Consider the following 14,501-nt stretch of genomic DNA (forward strand, 5'->3'; position numbering starts at 1 on the left):
CGGCTGGGTGCAATACTGCTAATTGGTTTCTTTGCAAAAGAAACCAATTAGCTAATTGATTTTGTTAATTTTACATAAGCAAGGATTTTATTGCGCGTTTCACGTATACATGCAGCATTTCGAATTCCAGGCATATCTATATTAAACTGTGAAGTCATGACGATTACACTTACCAGTGTGAATGCACACATTTTTTTTTTTTTTTACCTGTACACTGGGAATCTACTCCAGCGTTAGAAAACGGCCCCATCTTCAAGTTAGGAATCGGTTTTATGGTGTATAGGAATAACACTCTCTATGTCCAAAGCACCCGTGAAGAGTTATACGCGCACGAATAATAATTACTTATTCATGTATGCTACATACTGACGTATGCTAGGCACAAATGTTTATATATAAGAGGGTTTGGGTGGTATGTGGACAGCAACCAATATTAGGCTATGTAAGGTATTTGATATTGCGCTATTATGTTGAAGTATAACACGAGTATTGCGGTGACATGTGTACGACGACGTTCTGTGCGTTTATGAACATCAAGTGAAAAAAATAGGCGCGAATAAAAATAAAATACAATCTACTTGGAGCCTGGGACGCCATCTGCTTGAAGACCAAAATTTTTATAAAAGTTTTCACTACCTCCGACGTGAAATTTCATTAAAGATTTTGGATATATTTGTTTTGTGTAGCATAAATGAAAAATAAAAAAAACGCTTTCGTTTTTTTTAGCGCTCGAGATTTTGAGCGTAAAGTCGAAGAAACTTGACATTTATACCAATTCATTCTTCAGCTTAACATGTGTATGCGAGGCAACGGCTCAATTGGCGCGAGGAAAGATGACTTCAAAGCACACACTTTGTTGTGCGCCTATCCTCGTTTCATTGAAAGATCACTGCATGCATTGTGCTAAGGATTAATTGATTTATGACGGCCCATAAAATAGAAATGTAAATAAATGGCATCGGCAGCTTTGTGTTTTAATGGTACCAAGTTTTCAGAAACGTCCACAACGGGAAGACTGTGGCACAGTCCCCATTTTTGTTTTGCTTTTGTCAGCCCGAGCGGAAACGAAGTTGCTGATTCCAAATCACTATGCTTCAGCCACAGTGTATAATATATGATACGTATATATCATACGTTCGTGCAAAATGCATTTAAAAAAAGTCTACGAGGGAAATAATGGGACACAATAATGTCGGCCGTTATTCACAGAGCGGGCTCCCCCCAAGAACTAGCTTTTATCTATCTTCTGCCAATAACAAATATCTCGGTCAGGAGGAATGCACGATTAAACGCGTTCAACGAGCACTCCACTCAAACAAGGTCATTGTCTTTGGCAGACGATAAACGGGAGCTGGAGTCACTGATAACAGCAGGGCGTGAATTAATTACGCTCAGGCTTCTCACTTCCCGATTGTTTGTCGGGGTTTTTGGAGTTTTGTGTTTGTCCTTTGTCCACTTTTTTGCCTTTCGCCAGGGATTATTATTGCCATTCTTGTCCAGCTCGCTTGCACCTTGGCATCAATCGCATCTTAATCATAACCTTAAAAATGCGCGCCATTCACCCTTGTTGATGTTAGACTGGTGGCTACTGATAAAATCTCTTTGCTCTACTGACGTCTGACCCCTGGCTAGCTTAGCTGGTAGAGCGCTCCACTCGAAATGGAGAGGTCCCGGGGTTCAAAACCCGGACTAGGCGGATTTTTTCGTTCGCGCACCAGTCACCTATAGCTGTGTTTGGAGTTTTGTGTTTGTCCTTGTCTCCATTGTTCCCCTTCTCCATGGATTATATTGCCATTTTTGTCCAGCTCGCTTGCACCTTTGCATTAAATGTATCTTAATCCGAAATTTCATTGGGCGCGGCGCGATAATAATGCACGGAATTTGCCCCGCGTATCTTGGGACGTCCGTGACCATAGTTGCGAGCATGCGCCGTGAAAAAAACTGACCAAGAACATGGCATCCAATGAACCTCCGTTATGGCGCAATTGTTTCGTCATCTCTTTAACTTGCGTAAAACTAGACCTTATTATAATTATTGTTAACACGGAGAAGAGCGGCTGGTGTCCGGGCTCACCCGCGAACATGAAGGGTTCCGTGCTGACAGGGAAGATTCCTCCTCCGGATGCGGTTCAGGGCAGATTCGCTCGATGCTCCCCGACCGGCCACTTTCACACTGCCGCTTCTTTTAGCGCCGGGCCACGATGAGACTCGAACGGGTAAGGGGGCCGCTTCTTTAGTCCTTTTTGCGCCTGTTTTGTTCCTTTAAAGCGGCGGACAAGAAGTCCCGCCGCGCTGCGAATTTCTATCCCATACAGGAAGCAGAGGGCAGATCTTTTCCTACCGGATCCCAAGAAGAAGAAGACGACGATGACGACTTTGAGAATCTGTGTCACGCCACGCTCCGTTTCGGTTCGGGATGGACCTCGGACGACGCTACGAGACATCCACAGCCAAGCCGGAGATGAGAACATATCAGGTCACATCGCACATACATGTTCAATCAATCAATCAAGTTTGCTTAAACTAAACACAGAACACACTGTCCAAACGTATCAGTAGCCTTGTTGGTTATTCTTGGATGCATTCCAAATGTACAAGAATAAATAATGCCGCGGCTACCTTGCACCCAGGATAGAAAACTCTACTTGGACCCATACATGTGACGTACAGATTATATATATATATATATTTCTCACTCAAACGTTGTTTCTTTGTTTTTTTATATAAAACATTTTAAGTGTCTAGACTCTATTCTATTAAATTGGCTAAGACATGTACAGCTGATACTAAAGCAAAAGACTACATACTTGTTACTTGCTTGAAAAGTAACTGGGTGTACGTTACTTTTAAATGATTTTCAAATGAGACGCGTTCCTTTAGCTTAGAAGAAACGCGTTAGTTTCTCGTTACTTTTAATGTGCCGTTTTTTTTTGTGCTTTTTTAGTGTAGCACCAGAAGCTTTCCAGTGTTTAGACATGAACACTGAATTCCCACATCAGAAAATAAGTTGATTGGAAGAATCACCTGGGGATTAGTGCTGCTGTGTTGCAAGAATTCGTTACGCATATACGTAGAAACGTAGACGTCACAAGAATAAATGTACGCACTCGCTTTGATGTTCTAACTAATTGCTGACGAAATGGACATTTTTCCAGTAAGCTTCTGCGCATGCGTACACTTCCGCTGTCGCCATTTTCGCAAATACACCTGGGACGCAAAGTCCTGCAAAAATGGCAACAGCAACATTGTCAGCATCTATCTTCGCGCATATTTAGTCTATTTTGACGCTCTGCTTTTTGTGTATTGGTAGTATGGAGTATAAAAAGCACTGAAAACCGATACAACGGCACGATTTCAATCTGTTTTGACGGGCGGAGGCATGTTGGACTGCTTTTCGATTGTAGTTCGCAGACAACTCCCCAGACGGCGCTCGTTACTCGAAAAACTTAGCTAGGTGGCGTAAGCTACCGCCCGATCCAAAGGGCTCAGCCGGATTCATCCATCCATCGTCCATCCATCCAGGTCTATTATCGCTGTAGCTTTAGCGCAAACGAATTTTTAACTCCAACTTTTTTTTTTCTTCCTTTTTTTTCTTTTTTTTTTTGGGGGGGGGGGGGGAATGAAAATTAAATTGGCTTACTTCCGTTGTACGCGCTCCACTCTAGAAGTAACTTACTGGTTACTCCGTCAAAAAGCAACAAAAGTGAGCTACTCGTTCCTCAAGAAGTAACCAAGTCCTTACAGAGAAATGCAACTAGATACAGGTAACGCAGTACTTGCAACGCGTCACGCACGAGTCTATACCTGTTTTCACCTCAAGAACCGTAGTAAACAAAAGTCCGGCTCCTCGCGGAGCGTTACTAATTTCCTCCTTTATGTGGCTAATTAAGATATATGTAGGTGCATTTTAGATTATATATATGCTATCTTATCAAGACGCGAACGTTCCAATCGCCAAAAACATTGCTGTTTCCTCCGACAAGCAAATCTAGTAAGTTCTAGTTCGCGCCGCATAGGAACAATGCTCAAAACTTGCTTGCTTTTTGTTTTAGGTGAATACGGGTATAGATTGGTTTGGATGACCCGTAGCGGTCATTTGCGGTCCAACGTAAGGCAACAACGGACTTCTTTGCGTCTGCAAGTGCGCATGAATATCGATGTCGCTGTTGTTGCGTGTTTATACCTGAGAGTCTAGATTTTAAAGAAGGTGCAACTATAAAGCCATAGAGCGCGTTTGTCAATGCGGAGCGGAAGTTTGTCTGCTTCTTGCACAGTGGTTGCTCCGATAACAAAACGCGAAACTCTCATTAACTGATTTGAAATAGTGGTAGACCTTACGGCATTTGAACTAGGGTAGACCTTAAGGCCACGGTCCCACTGAATGTGGCAGTTTAGGTACTTTTTGGCAGGTCATTACTCATCTCCTTTTAAATACTGTTTTGTGGGATTGATGTCATTAGAAAGGCAATGCAATCCTCTTTCATTTGATGTTATGTATGTGTTGGTTTTTACTGTTCATGCGCATTTGTAGCGTTGCGAATATGATGGCGCGGACCCTCACTTGCTCTGCTAGTTCATGTTTTATAGCAGTCTTATTAAGATGATGTCGGAGCAGAATGTAACGATACACTTTTTTAGTATTTGCACTACTTTGTTTTTTTCATCCCTGAAACGCGCTAGGGCAATGAAATAAGCTACAGATGTAGCGCTTATAATTGGTAATATGCAGAAAAATATTTAATGTTGTGTAAAATTTTTTTGTTTAGATATTTTATATCAAACGTAGCACTTTTTTGTGCTTCGAGTCATGGTACTTCAAATGCCGCTGAGGAAATAATTAAACTATGATAAAATCTTTTATAACATTTAGAGCTACAATGGTTGCCCAAGAGGTGGACGATGGCTTTTTTTTTTCATTTTCAAAGTCATAACGCTCCAGAAGCCCTTCAAACTTACCTGTTTTTGACGCATATCATAACATTTATTGTTTGGAATAGATATACATTGCGATGTATTACATTTTCACAATGATCTTGCTTTGGTTTCTTAATAGGTGTAGAGCTTAGCTAATTTTCCAAACAATTAAAAACTGTTTAGGTGTTTTGTTGCGCTACCTGGCGGATGGCAGACAAACTGCTGATTTCTAGTGTTCAAAAAATTTTCGAGGGCGGCGTTGGCGTCTGTATCATCATCAATCTCCGTGTCTTTTTACCTTCACATTTAAAAAATATATTGGAAGATTTACTATCGATAAATGAATGGTTTAAGTACTGGGTAAGGTTAATAAATCTAAGACAAATAATTACACACGCGTAGCGTGATATAACGTGTTCATTATTCGATTTGATTGAAATCAATAAACAATAAGGACGAAGAGAAAAATAATACACCCGAGTTCACTTCATGCCTAGAGTCACTAAATGAGCTTTAAAGTATCGGCACTCCGTTCCCCAAAATTGTTTTTGGCGCTGCCATTTTGGGTCTTGTTCAGAGCAAACGTAACTGCCGATCGTCATGATCGAAAAGTACGACTTCCTCAGCATTAGATGCGGTGCTAGGAAGCTGATGCAATACTGCAATGCTCTGTCGCGGGTTCTTTAAACATTTGTGGGGGAGGAAAAGCGTTTCCTGTGATTTTAGATAAAGCTTCAGGTAACTGGCAACCATGATTTTAAGCCACAATATGGCCAAGTGTCGTTACTCTGAACCTTAGCTAATTTACTGGCACAAGCGGGAACAATGAGGAAGAGGCAGGTGTCAAAAGGTAGTGGCTTGTGGAATCCACAGGGCTTACGTCATGGCCCCTCCAGGTATTACAAGCCTCTTGAACAAGAGCATGAATAGTGTCATTAAATAAGCTACGGGTCAGAGTAGCGACACTTGGCCATATTGTGGCTTAAAATCATGGTTGCGAGTTATTTGAAGCTTTATCTGAAATCACAAGAAACGCTTTTCTGTCCTCCACTTTCAACAGTGTGCGACAAAGCAAAGCAACATTACATGAGCTTCCTAACACCGAATCTAATGCTGAGGATGTCGCACTTTTGAATCATGACGATCGGCAGTTGCGCCTGCTCTGCACAAGCACCAGAATGGCGGCGTTCACAACACTGTCGGGGAAGAGAGTGCCGATACTCTAAGCGCAGCTAATTTATTTGCTCTAGTTCCCGCGAAACTCCTTTTCCCTGACTGAAACTGAAAGTAAATATGAATAATACACCATTATTATAGCTTATTGAGTTATAACCAACTACACATAATGAGAGGAGGAAGCGGCCGGGTAGGAGAAACGCGGGTTTTATGTGCGACCGTTCTAACCGTCTCAACAGAGAGAACGCGCGAACTTTCGCTGGTCTAAAAAAAGGCGTCCAAAGAAAAGAGGCGGCACGCTGTGCTCTTTGCTATTATGCGTCTAATGGCAAATTGTTGTGTGTATGTTTATACAGCCGGAAGTTAGTCCTCCTTAGTGGGCGTCTGGTGTCTCAGCTGTAGATGAGCAATTTAGCCAGTGCGGTACAACCGCAAACCTGGGGTCTTTAACGTGCACCACGCAGTAGTGATACACGACCGCACGCCGGTACGATGCTCTTCCAGATCGAAACGGGCAGGGGCGGGGTGGCTTCTGCAGCGCGAGCTTTCGCTCCAAGTGCTCCGAGCTGGTGTGCGCTAGACCATGCACTCGGCCACCGACCCCCCCCCCCCCCCCCCCCATTGTGCGTCTAATTTATATAAAGGTATAAGTAATTGAAGATCGACGATGGACGTCGATCGTCTCGAGGAAATGTAACGCAATAACATTATATAAATAATAAACTTGTTGAAGGACTAAACGACTAAATTTTTCAAATCTTGGATCGTAATATGGCGGTAGCCTGTTGTACTTATTGTTGGTTAAGAGCAATATGAGGTGACGAGGTAATGATTAAATGATGAGGCACTATCAGGACGACGGCATTAGTGGATGTCGAACCACAACGTACAGTGCCAGACTTGTTTCAAGTATCGTGTACCCAAAGACTTTCTTCACCCGCAAGAGAATATAGTAGAATCAATGAGGATGCTGCTTTACAACTGTACGTGGAACAGGAAAACTGCACTGTGCAGAAGTGCGGCTTATTCGTTAATAGGAGGGACGGATTTGTAGCAGCATTGCCTGATTGACTACTTGGAACAAATGGCCTCGTTGACGTAAAGTGTCCCCGTTCCATAAGATTCTTGAAGCATACTTAAACCGCAAAGGAGTATGAGGCGACAAATAAGAAAAAGGAGCCTGGTGTGAAAGGTCCAAATCACCACCATAGCTTCTACTATCAAATACAAGGGCAGTTACACAATACACAAAGAGATTTTTGTGATTTAGTTATATTTACACTCAAGGGCATTGATATCCAACGTATTCAGAGAGATGCCCTTCCGGTCAACCAACATTGAGCCTTTTCTACTCAAGTTTTGCATGGAAGGCCCGACTTCCGCTGAAATTCCTTACGTAGACGAGTTGTCCGACCGAATAAACTGCAATTACTCCCGATCTGGGAATCTCTCGATCTTCGTTCGTAAGCCATAGTATCATGAGATTGAGGGGTGTGTCTCTTCGTCCGCCGAATATTGTTTCGGCTGGTGTTTTTACCGTGTAAGATGAGACCGTCGCGTGCTGCTGGAACAACAACCTGGCGGTTGTTCACTGAACTGCTTCTTCCGTAAACTTCAAAAGGGTTTTTTTTTTTTCGCACACCATCTGTTTTGCATGCCCGTTAGTTGCATGATGGTACGGTGCGCTAGTGTGATGCCTGATGCCGGTTTTTTTTTCTTCAAAAACTTGTTTATTTTGTTTGAAGCAAGATTTGGCGCGTTATCAGAAAAAAGTATTTTTGGTAGGCAAAAGTAGGTAAAAGAGACCGTAGAACGTCAATGACGTGTTCGGACGTCGTGGCAGGCATCGTGTAAACTTCCAACCACTTAGAGTGCGCATCACCCATGACTCCGCAGATGCGGATACGTTTCGCCACCCACCGATTGAATAGTGGATCGTTTGCAGTTACTGTTCATGATGGCGTTGGACTCAAGGAAGACTTCGAGTCTTCCCAGAAAGTTAGCCCAGGTGCCAGGACTTTTGTCGAAAGCGGTAAGTGTTCGAAACGTCGACAACGTCGGTAGCCACGTGTTGTGCTTGACACTGGACACTTACCATACGCTGAGAAGAAACTTGCTTGTTCGTCTGCCACGAGTCGTCCGATATCAGGTCATCACCGCAACACCATCTCCCGACAAAAACGCATGTCCATAGTTAGCAATTGTGTGAACTTATAAATTCCCGAACGCTCATAACTTGCCGTCGCTAAACCCCGTTTATTCATAGCGTCATCATTGCAAATAAACGTCTTCCTATTTCTTCTGATAGTCTTCATCGTATTCCTCCTAAGCTGTACTTACAACATGATGTGTGTCGGTACTTCCGAAAATATTGCAACGGCGTTTGTTTTCTGGGACCCCCCCTGTAATGTAACAACCTTTACAACATCTTCCGGACCCCGTGAAACACAATATTTCGTGACGTTATTTTAGTCGTCATTAAAATGATGAGGTAAGTACCGTAAATCACGAAGCAGTTTACTTGACGTCCGCTTCTACTAGTGTCTTGGAAGATTGAGTCTACTGAGCGTGCATTCCTGCAGAAGAAATTTTCATTGATAGAATATTAACACGTCAATCAACATTTGATTCCTTCTCGGAAAGATTTATTGCGAAAGCCCGTTACAACCGCCGAACCGCATCTCCTTATATCAGAGAACAATTTATACCCAGCCTGACGTTCTCGCATACATCCGTTTGCTGGGCCACGCTACTTGAGCTGAGCTGAGCACAGCTGGCAGCGGCGCGAGCAAGGCCACGAGGGGAACGTGATGGTGCTCGAGCCATCCCACGGTGAACCAATGTTTCGGCCACCCCACGGGTGCGTGTCGCCATCTATTGGTTGAACTAACGCCTTGTTCAAGATGGCTGCCGTGGGACCGCAGCATTTAGCATTGGGATCTACCCAGTATCCTTACAGTCGGAGCCAATCAGAGCTCGGCGTCGTTCTGACGTCACCGCCACCCCTGCGCAGGAAGCAGACGACTTGATCTCCGCAATGATGGCGGACGCCTTCTGCGTCGCTTTGTCGCCTGGCGAGGAGGAAAGCCGCCAGGAAGGCAGAGACGCTTGCAGGCGATCCAAGCTTTTGTCACCTCCGCGCAGCTCGTGTACTGCAAGCGCGGCCCTGTTAAACACGTGACTCCGACTGAAAAGTTGGAAATCCTCTGCAATCATGGCGCCCTAGTTTGTATAGACCGACACGCTGTTTACAAACAAGCCCGCGTTTGCCCACACCAGGTGTGGGCACTGCGCATGCGCAGAAACCAAACTCGGAAGCAGTGAAGCGTGTGCGCAGGCGCCGTGCCGTCGACAGCGCCACCGCAGCTGCGTGACGTCAGGGCCGCGTGTTGGTCTATACGCTCGAAAAAAAAAAAAAAAAAGATTTTGACGACTACGTCGTCTGCTTTCTCGTGCGGTTTGTCGTCCGTCTTGACTCTCCGGAAAGCTTGCCCCCTTATCGAAGACGGAAAACAAAAAAAAAAAAGAATCGCTCGTAAAATATTGAGGATACCAATCCTGACGGCTGAGCGTAGGATAAGCGGCTAGTTTGTTGCCTTTGGAGGTAGATTAGAACCGATGCCTTATTTTATTTTTCTTCGCGGCGAGTCGGGAAGGATACGAAACGAATTACTTACTATATGCGAGTTGAGCGTTTTTGGTGTGTTGGGTTACAATGCCAAACCCCCGTTCTTTTTTTTTTTGTTTTTTTTTTCATTTTATTTTTGTTTACGAGGAATCGAGTTTACATTCCCCGAAGGCCTTCTAGGGGAAGGTTGCAAAAACAGTCCTATTTAGCTGTTTCCCGCCTTAAAAACGCGCCCGAAAGAAGAAAAAAAAAATCGAATGCGTTTAATGCATTTGGGAGAACATAACGAGATCATAAAAGAACCTTAAATATGTCTAAGAATTCTCAGAAATTTGATATGTGTTTCGAACAAATCATTCGTTCTGTCGTATTTTTTCGGTAGTTGGGACAGACAATTCGGAGTCCAGTTAAAAAGCCAATCAGAGTTCTTTTCTATCACCAAATACGGCAACTTTTCCTTTTTTTATTATTTTTGTCGTTGGCATTAGAATTTCCTTGAGTCGTGGTTTATACCGTTTGGCAACAGGGTCCTATAGACCTTTTTCGTGTACTCTCGTCTCCAGCCACCTAATAGACGTATCCGATATGGGCGACAAAAAAAAATAATAAAACGCTTCTACCTGTAAATAGTTAAATAATAGAGGGAAGGCAAAACGAGAATGTGTGACGGTTACGCTTATATCCTAAATGCCTTCTATTGGCGTGGCGACTGCAAAACAATGTTTTCGCACATACTGGAAGCGACGACAATTCAAGATGGCGGCGCCCTTGCGGAAAAGGTCTATACAAGCACGGAAGTTCTGGAACTTTGTGAACATCCCTCGGATTTAGTTGCCAGCTTCGGTTCCTAAAGCCCCCAGTCCCACTGCTCGTATACTTCATACAAGACAAAGTGTTCGCGGCAGACATAAGAACATTATTATCTGCAGACAGGAATCACGCATCTTCGAAGCGTATATGTTTGCTCCATACATACGCCTGCTTTGAACCTGTATGTACAAAGTTTTTGTATGGACACAGGCGACTCGACAGAAGGAAGAAGCATGGACGGATGGATTTTAGATGGAAGTTAATGGATATGCCCTTTATAATTGGCGTAGCTTGCGCCACCTAGCCTAAGTCTAAAAAAAATAACTAAAAAGCACGCCCGGGCAGTGTCTACACACTATCGTCTCTGTGACTCATTGGCAGTGTGACCATGGGAAAAAAGGCGCTCATAAACAAAGGAATGCGTGGAATGATGAACGCCTCCTGGGGAAAAGATTACAGATTTATAAGTAAGTGCAAAAAAATAAAGGACATAAACGTATGAAAGTGGCAATTTGGGCCAATCTGTTTATGATGAGGTAGGAAGCCCCAAAAAAAATACAGGGACAATGAAGTAGACAAGCGGGAGCGCACTCGCTACTAACTTTTATTAGAAAGAACAACTGATATAAAGTCCCCAGGTAAAAGAAAACAGTCAGGGATAATTCCGGTGTAACCCTCCTAACAGAAAAGAGTACTCATTCGCCGATAAGACAGTGACGTGCCACTTACACGTTTGTCGCCCTTTGCTTCGATTTCTAAACTTGAACTTGAACTTCAACTTTATTGTTTCTCTCCAGGAGAGAGGGAGAGGGAGAAAAAAAAAAGCAGACTGTTGTCGCTTGACAGAATTTCTCCTCCCAATCAGCAACAAGAGAAACTATTTCACATACTAGTGACCCGTAAAACAAGGTTTCCATACGAGCAAAACACACAACATTAAACAGAAAAAAAAAATACATAACGAACATTTGTTGCAGGTCGGAGATCCCATCAAGGATAGGCACAAATAACACTGGAGAAACAATGAACGAATATACTTTCTGCTCAAGCTCATCAAATCCGTGCCAAATCGATGTGTACTATTTATAGCATTAGGCCTGTGGTTCTCAAATGGGGATCCGCGGACCCTTTGGGGTCCGTGAAGGCATTCTGGGGGTCCGCGAAGCGTTGCCTCATCAGTTATGCCCGGCAATAGAAGTTTTCTTTTTTTTTTTTCAGGTCGAGAAGAGATGTTTCAGTTGTCTGGCGAGTTTTCTCGTGTGTGCGTCAATAACAGAGGTCTACTTCACACTAGCCCTTAGGTATATTCATTTATTAAACCATTACTGTATTTAACCTTTACCTTTCCTCTCCCCTCATCCCGAATGGGGTCCTCCATTATCTCCGCCGATCCACAAGGGGTCCGCGAAACATCGATGGTTGAGAACCACTGCATTAGGCAACGAGTACTGCAGCATCTGGAGGCCTTAGCCTGTTCTCGAGCGAGGCGTTGACCATGTGACAACACAACGGCCTACATGTGCAGGCACCCTCCGCTTCATATTGGCGAATGATAGAAAACAAGTTGATTTTGCCTTACAGACGTTTAACATGTTAGAAGAAGTTTATAATTGTAATGCTCTGTAATTAGAACTATATTAACGTTTTTGAAAAGTTGTAATGTGTGAGCGTTGAGCTCCGCATTGCACATAATTTTGATTATTCTCTTCTGGAGAGCATGCAAGTTATGCATATTTTTGACCGTTGTGCTACCCCAAACAAGAAAGCAGGAATTATAGCAAGAGTAAAAGAGGGAATTATAAAGAAGAGTTAAAACCGAAAGGGATAATATATGACAAGATTTATAAATAATGCCCACTTTTGAAAGTCTGCCAGCTATGCATTGTACTTCGGCGTCCCAGCTCATGTACTCATTAAATATCACACCAAGAACCTTCCCATTTTGTACAAAGTCAATATTTCGTCCTTGGAGAGAGGGCACTTCAGTAGATGAAAACAATGTATTTTTGGATAGAAAAATTATTGCTTTCTTCTTACCTGTATTAATTACTAAGGAATTTGAGATTGTCCAGTCTCTTATCTTGTGCACAACGCTATTTGCAGCACGTAAAACCTGCTGGACAACTTTCCCCGAAAAGAATAAACTGGTGTCGTCTGCGTAAATCATAAAATCTGCACTGTCGTCTGTATTTACTATATCATTGATATAAAAGTTAAACAGAAGGAGTCCAAAGATGCTTCCCTGCGGCACCCCTGGCGTCAGTTTCTTTAAGCTAGAGCGCTGACTATCTATCACGAAACATTAATGCCAATATATATATATATATAAAAACTCTCGATGATCGTTGAGGCTACTCCTCGCACCCCGTATGCATTTAATTTTCGAAGCAAAGTTTTATGATTTAGAAGGTCGAAAGCCTTTGAAAAATCAATGAAGACCCCCGGGGTAATCAATTTTCTTTCGATGTAGTTTAAGATTAGTTCCTTCTGTTTTAATAGCACGAGTTCCGTGGAAGGACCCTTCCTGAAACCAAACTGGCAAGATGTTAGGACAGAGTGTTTTTCCCAGAAGGTATATAATCTGGCATGTATTATGTTTTCTAGCCCATTTGAAAACACTGGAAGCACAGAAACACGTCTATAATTTCCTAGGTGGTTTTTATCCCCAGGCTTGAAAGTACCCCATAACCTTAGCGACTTGCACTTGTTTCAATAAAATGGCCATTATAAAGTGTAAAATTAAAATATATGTTAAACGAGGAGCAATTGATTTCATTTCAGGTTTCAGAGGTTTGTTTTGAACACCGTATATGTCAGTACTTTTGTTATTTCCAACGTTCCTAAAAACTGCTGGCACTTCCTCCGCGTCGGTGGGGGCAAGAAAATGTGCGTCAGAGACGCCTTTCACAAAATGGAAATCCTTCGGCAGCGTTACCACCACCTCTCGTCTTCCCCTCGATGTTAAGCTTGATGGCTGTAGATTCAAAGGGGCATCGTCGCATAAATGAGTTAAGCTTCTTCCATATAATATCTATTCGTCGCTCATTTTCAAACACAGCATAAAGACACATACGCTTAGCCTTACGGAAAGCACTTGTCACAGCATTTCCCTGCTTTTAAAATAACGCCAGCACACCTGGTTTTCTGTATCTCGTGAATTGTTGTAGAGAGTGTCTTTTTTACTCATCGATCATTTTTATTATCTCCTTTGTAACCCAGGGCTTTCCAACCTACCTGTGGGCAAGTTGTTTTTTTTTTTTGTTTTTTTTGTTGTTTTTTTTTTGTACGGGAAGCTTTTTTTATATATCTTTGTAAATATCCCAATAAAGTAATCATATGCCTCGTCAGCTGAAACACTATTATAGGCAACACCGTGCTCCAATCAGTGCGGCAAATCTCAGCTTTAAATATGTTGAGATTTTCTGCAGTAATGTTTTGATAATAAACTGGGCAGTCATCTCCATCCCTCTGTATCCCGACATTCGAGTCGACAAGCATATAAATTGGTAGGTGGCCACTTATCGTGATTCCAGTGACACCTCCGGACACGTGAGATTCGTCGTCATTTGTTAGAAACAGATCAAGTGATGTTTCTTTCAAAGGAGTTATTCGTGTGGGTTCAGAAAGTTGGTTAAGGTATCCGCACGACTGATGTAAGGAGAAAAACCCTAGCTTTCTCGGTGATGAGGAGAGCATATCGAGATTTAAGTCTCCACCAAAAATCAAAGTGAGATTATTTTCACCAATGAACACAAACAAATCGTTAATTTACTTTCGGAAACAATAAATATCACCATTTGGGTGGCGATATATTACGCAATGCACGCACTTGGAATATTTGACCGTTAAAACTTCATAATGGCGTTGCACTGCCGTGAAGTCGCTAATCTGAGTGGGTTAGTTTTCACATACATACAAACACCGCCTCCTCGCTGTGAAAAGCGGTTTACGAAGTACGTTTTGAATGGTTCTA

General features: G+C 42.8%; 1 non-coding gene across 1 annotated transcript; it reads left to right on the forward strand.

Moving 5' to 3' along the window:
• Positions 1-1,622: 1,622 nt before the first annotated feature.
• Positions 1,623-1,696, forward strand: Trnas-cga. Its single transcript has one exon. It is a non-coding gene; the product is annotated as a tRNA-Ser (tRNA).
• Positions 1,697-14,501: the final 12,805 nt, after the last annotated feature.

Source organism: Ixodes scapularis, unplaced genomic scaffold (assembly GCF_016920785.2).
Source record: "Ixodes scapularis isolate PalLabHiFi unplaced genomic scaffold, ASM1692078v2 PGA_scaffold6__148_contigs__length_123643588, whole genome shotgun sequence".
NCBI lineage: Eukaryota > Metazoa > Arthropoda > Arachnida > Ixodida > Ixodidae > Ixodes > Ixodes scapularis.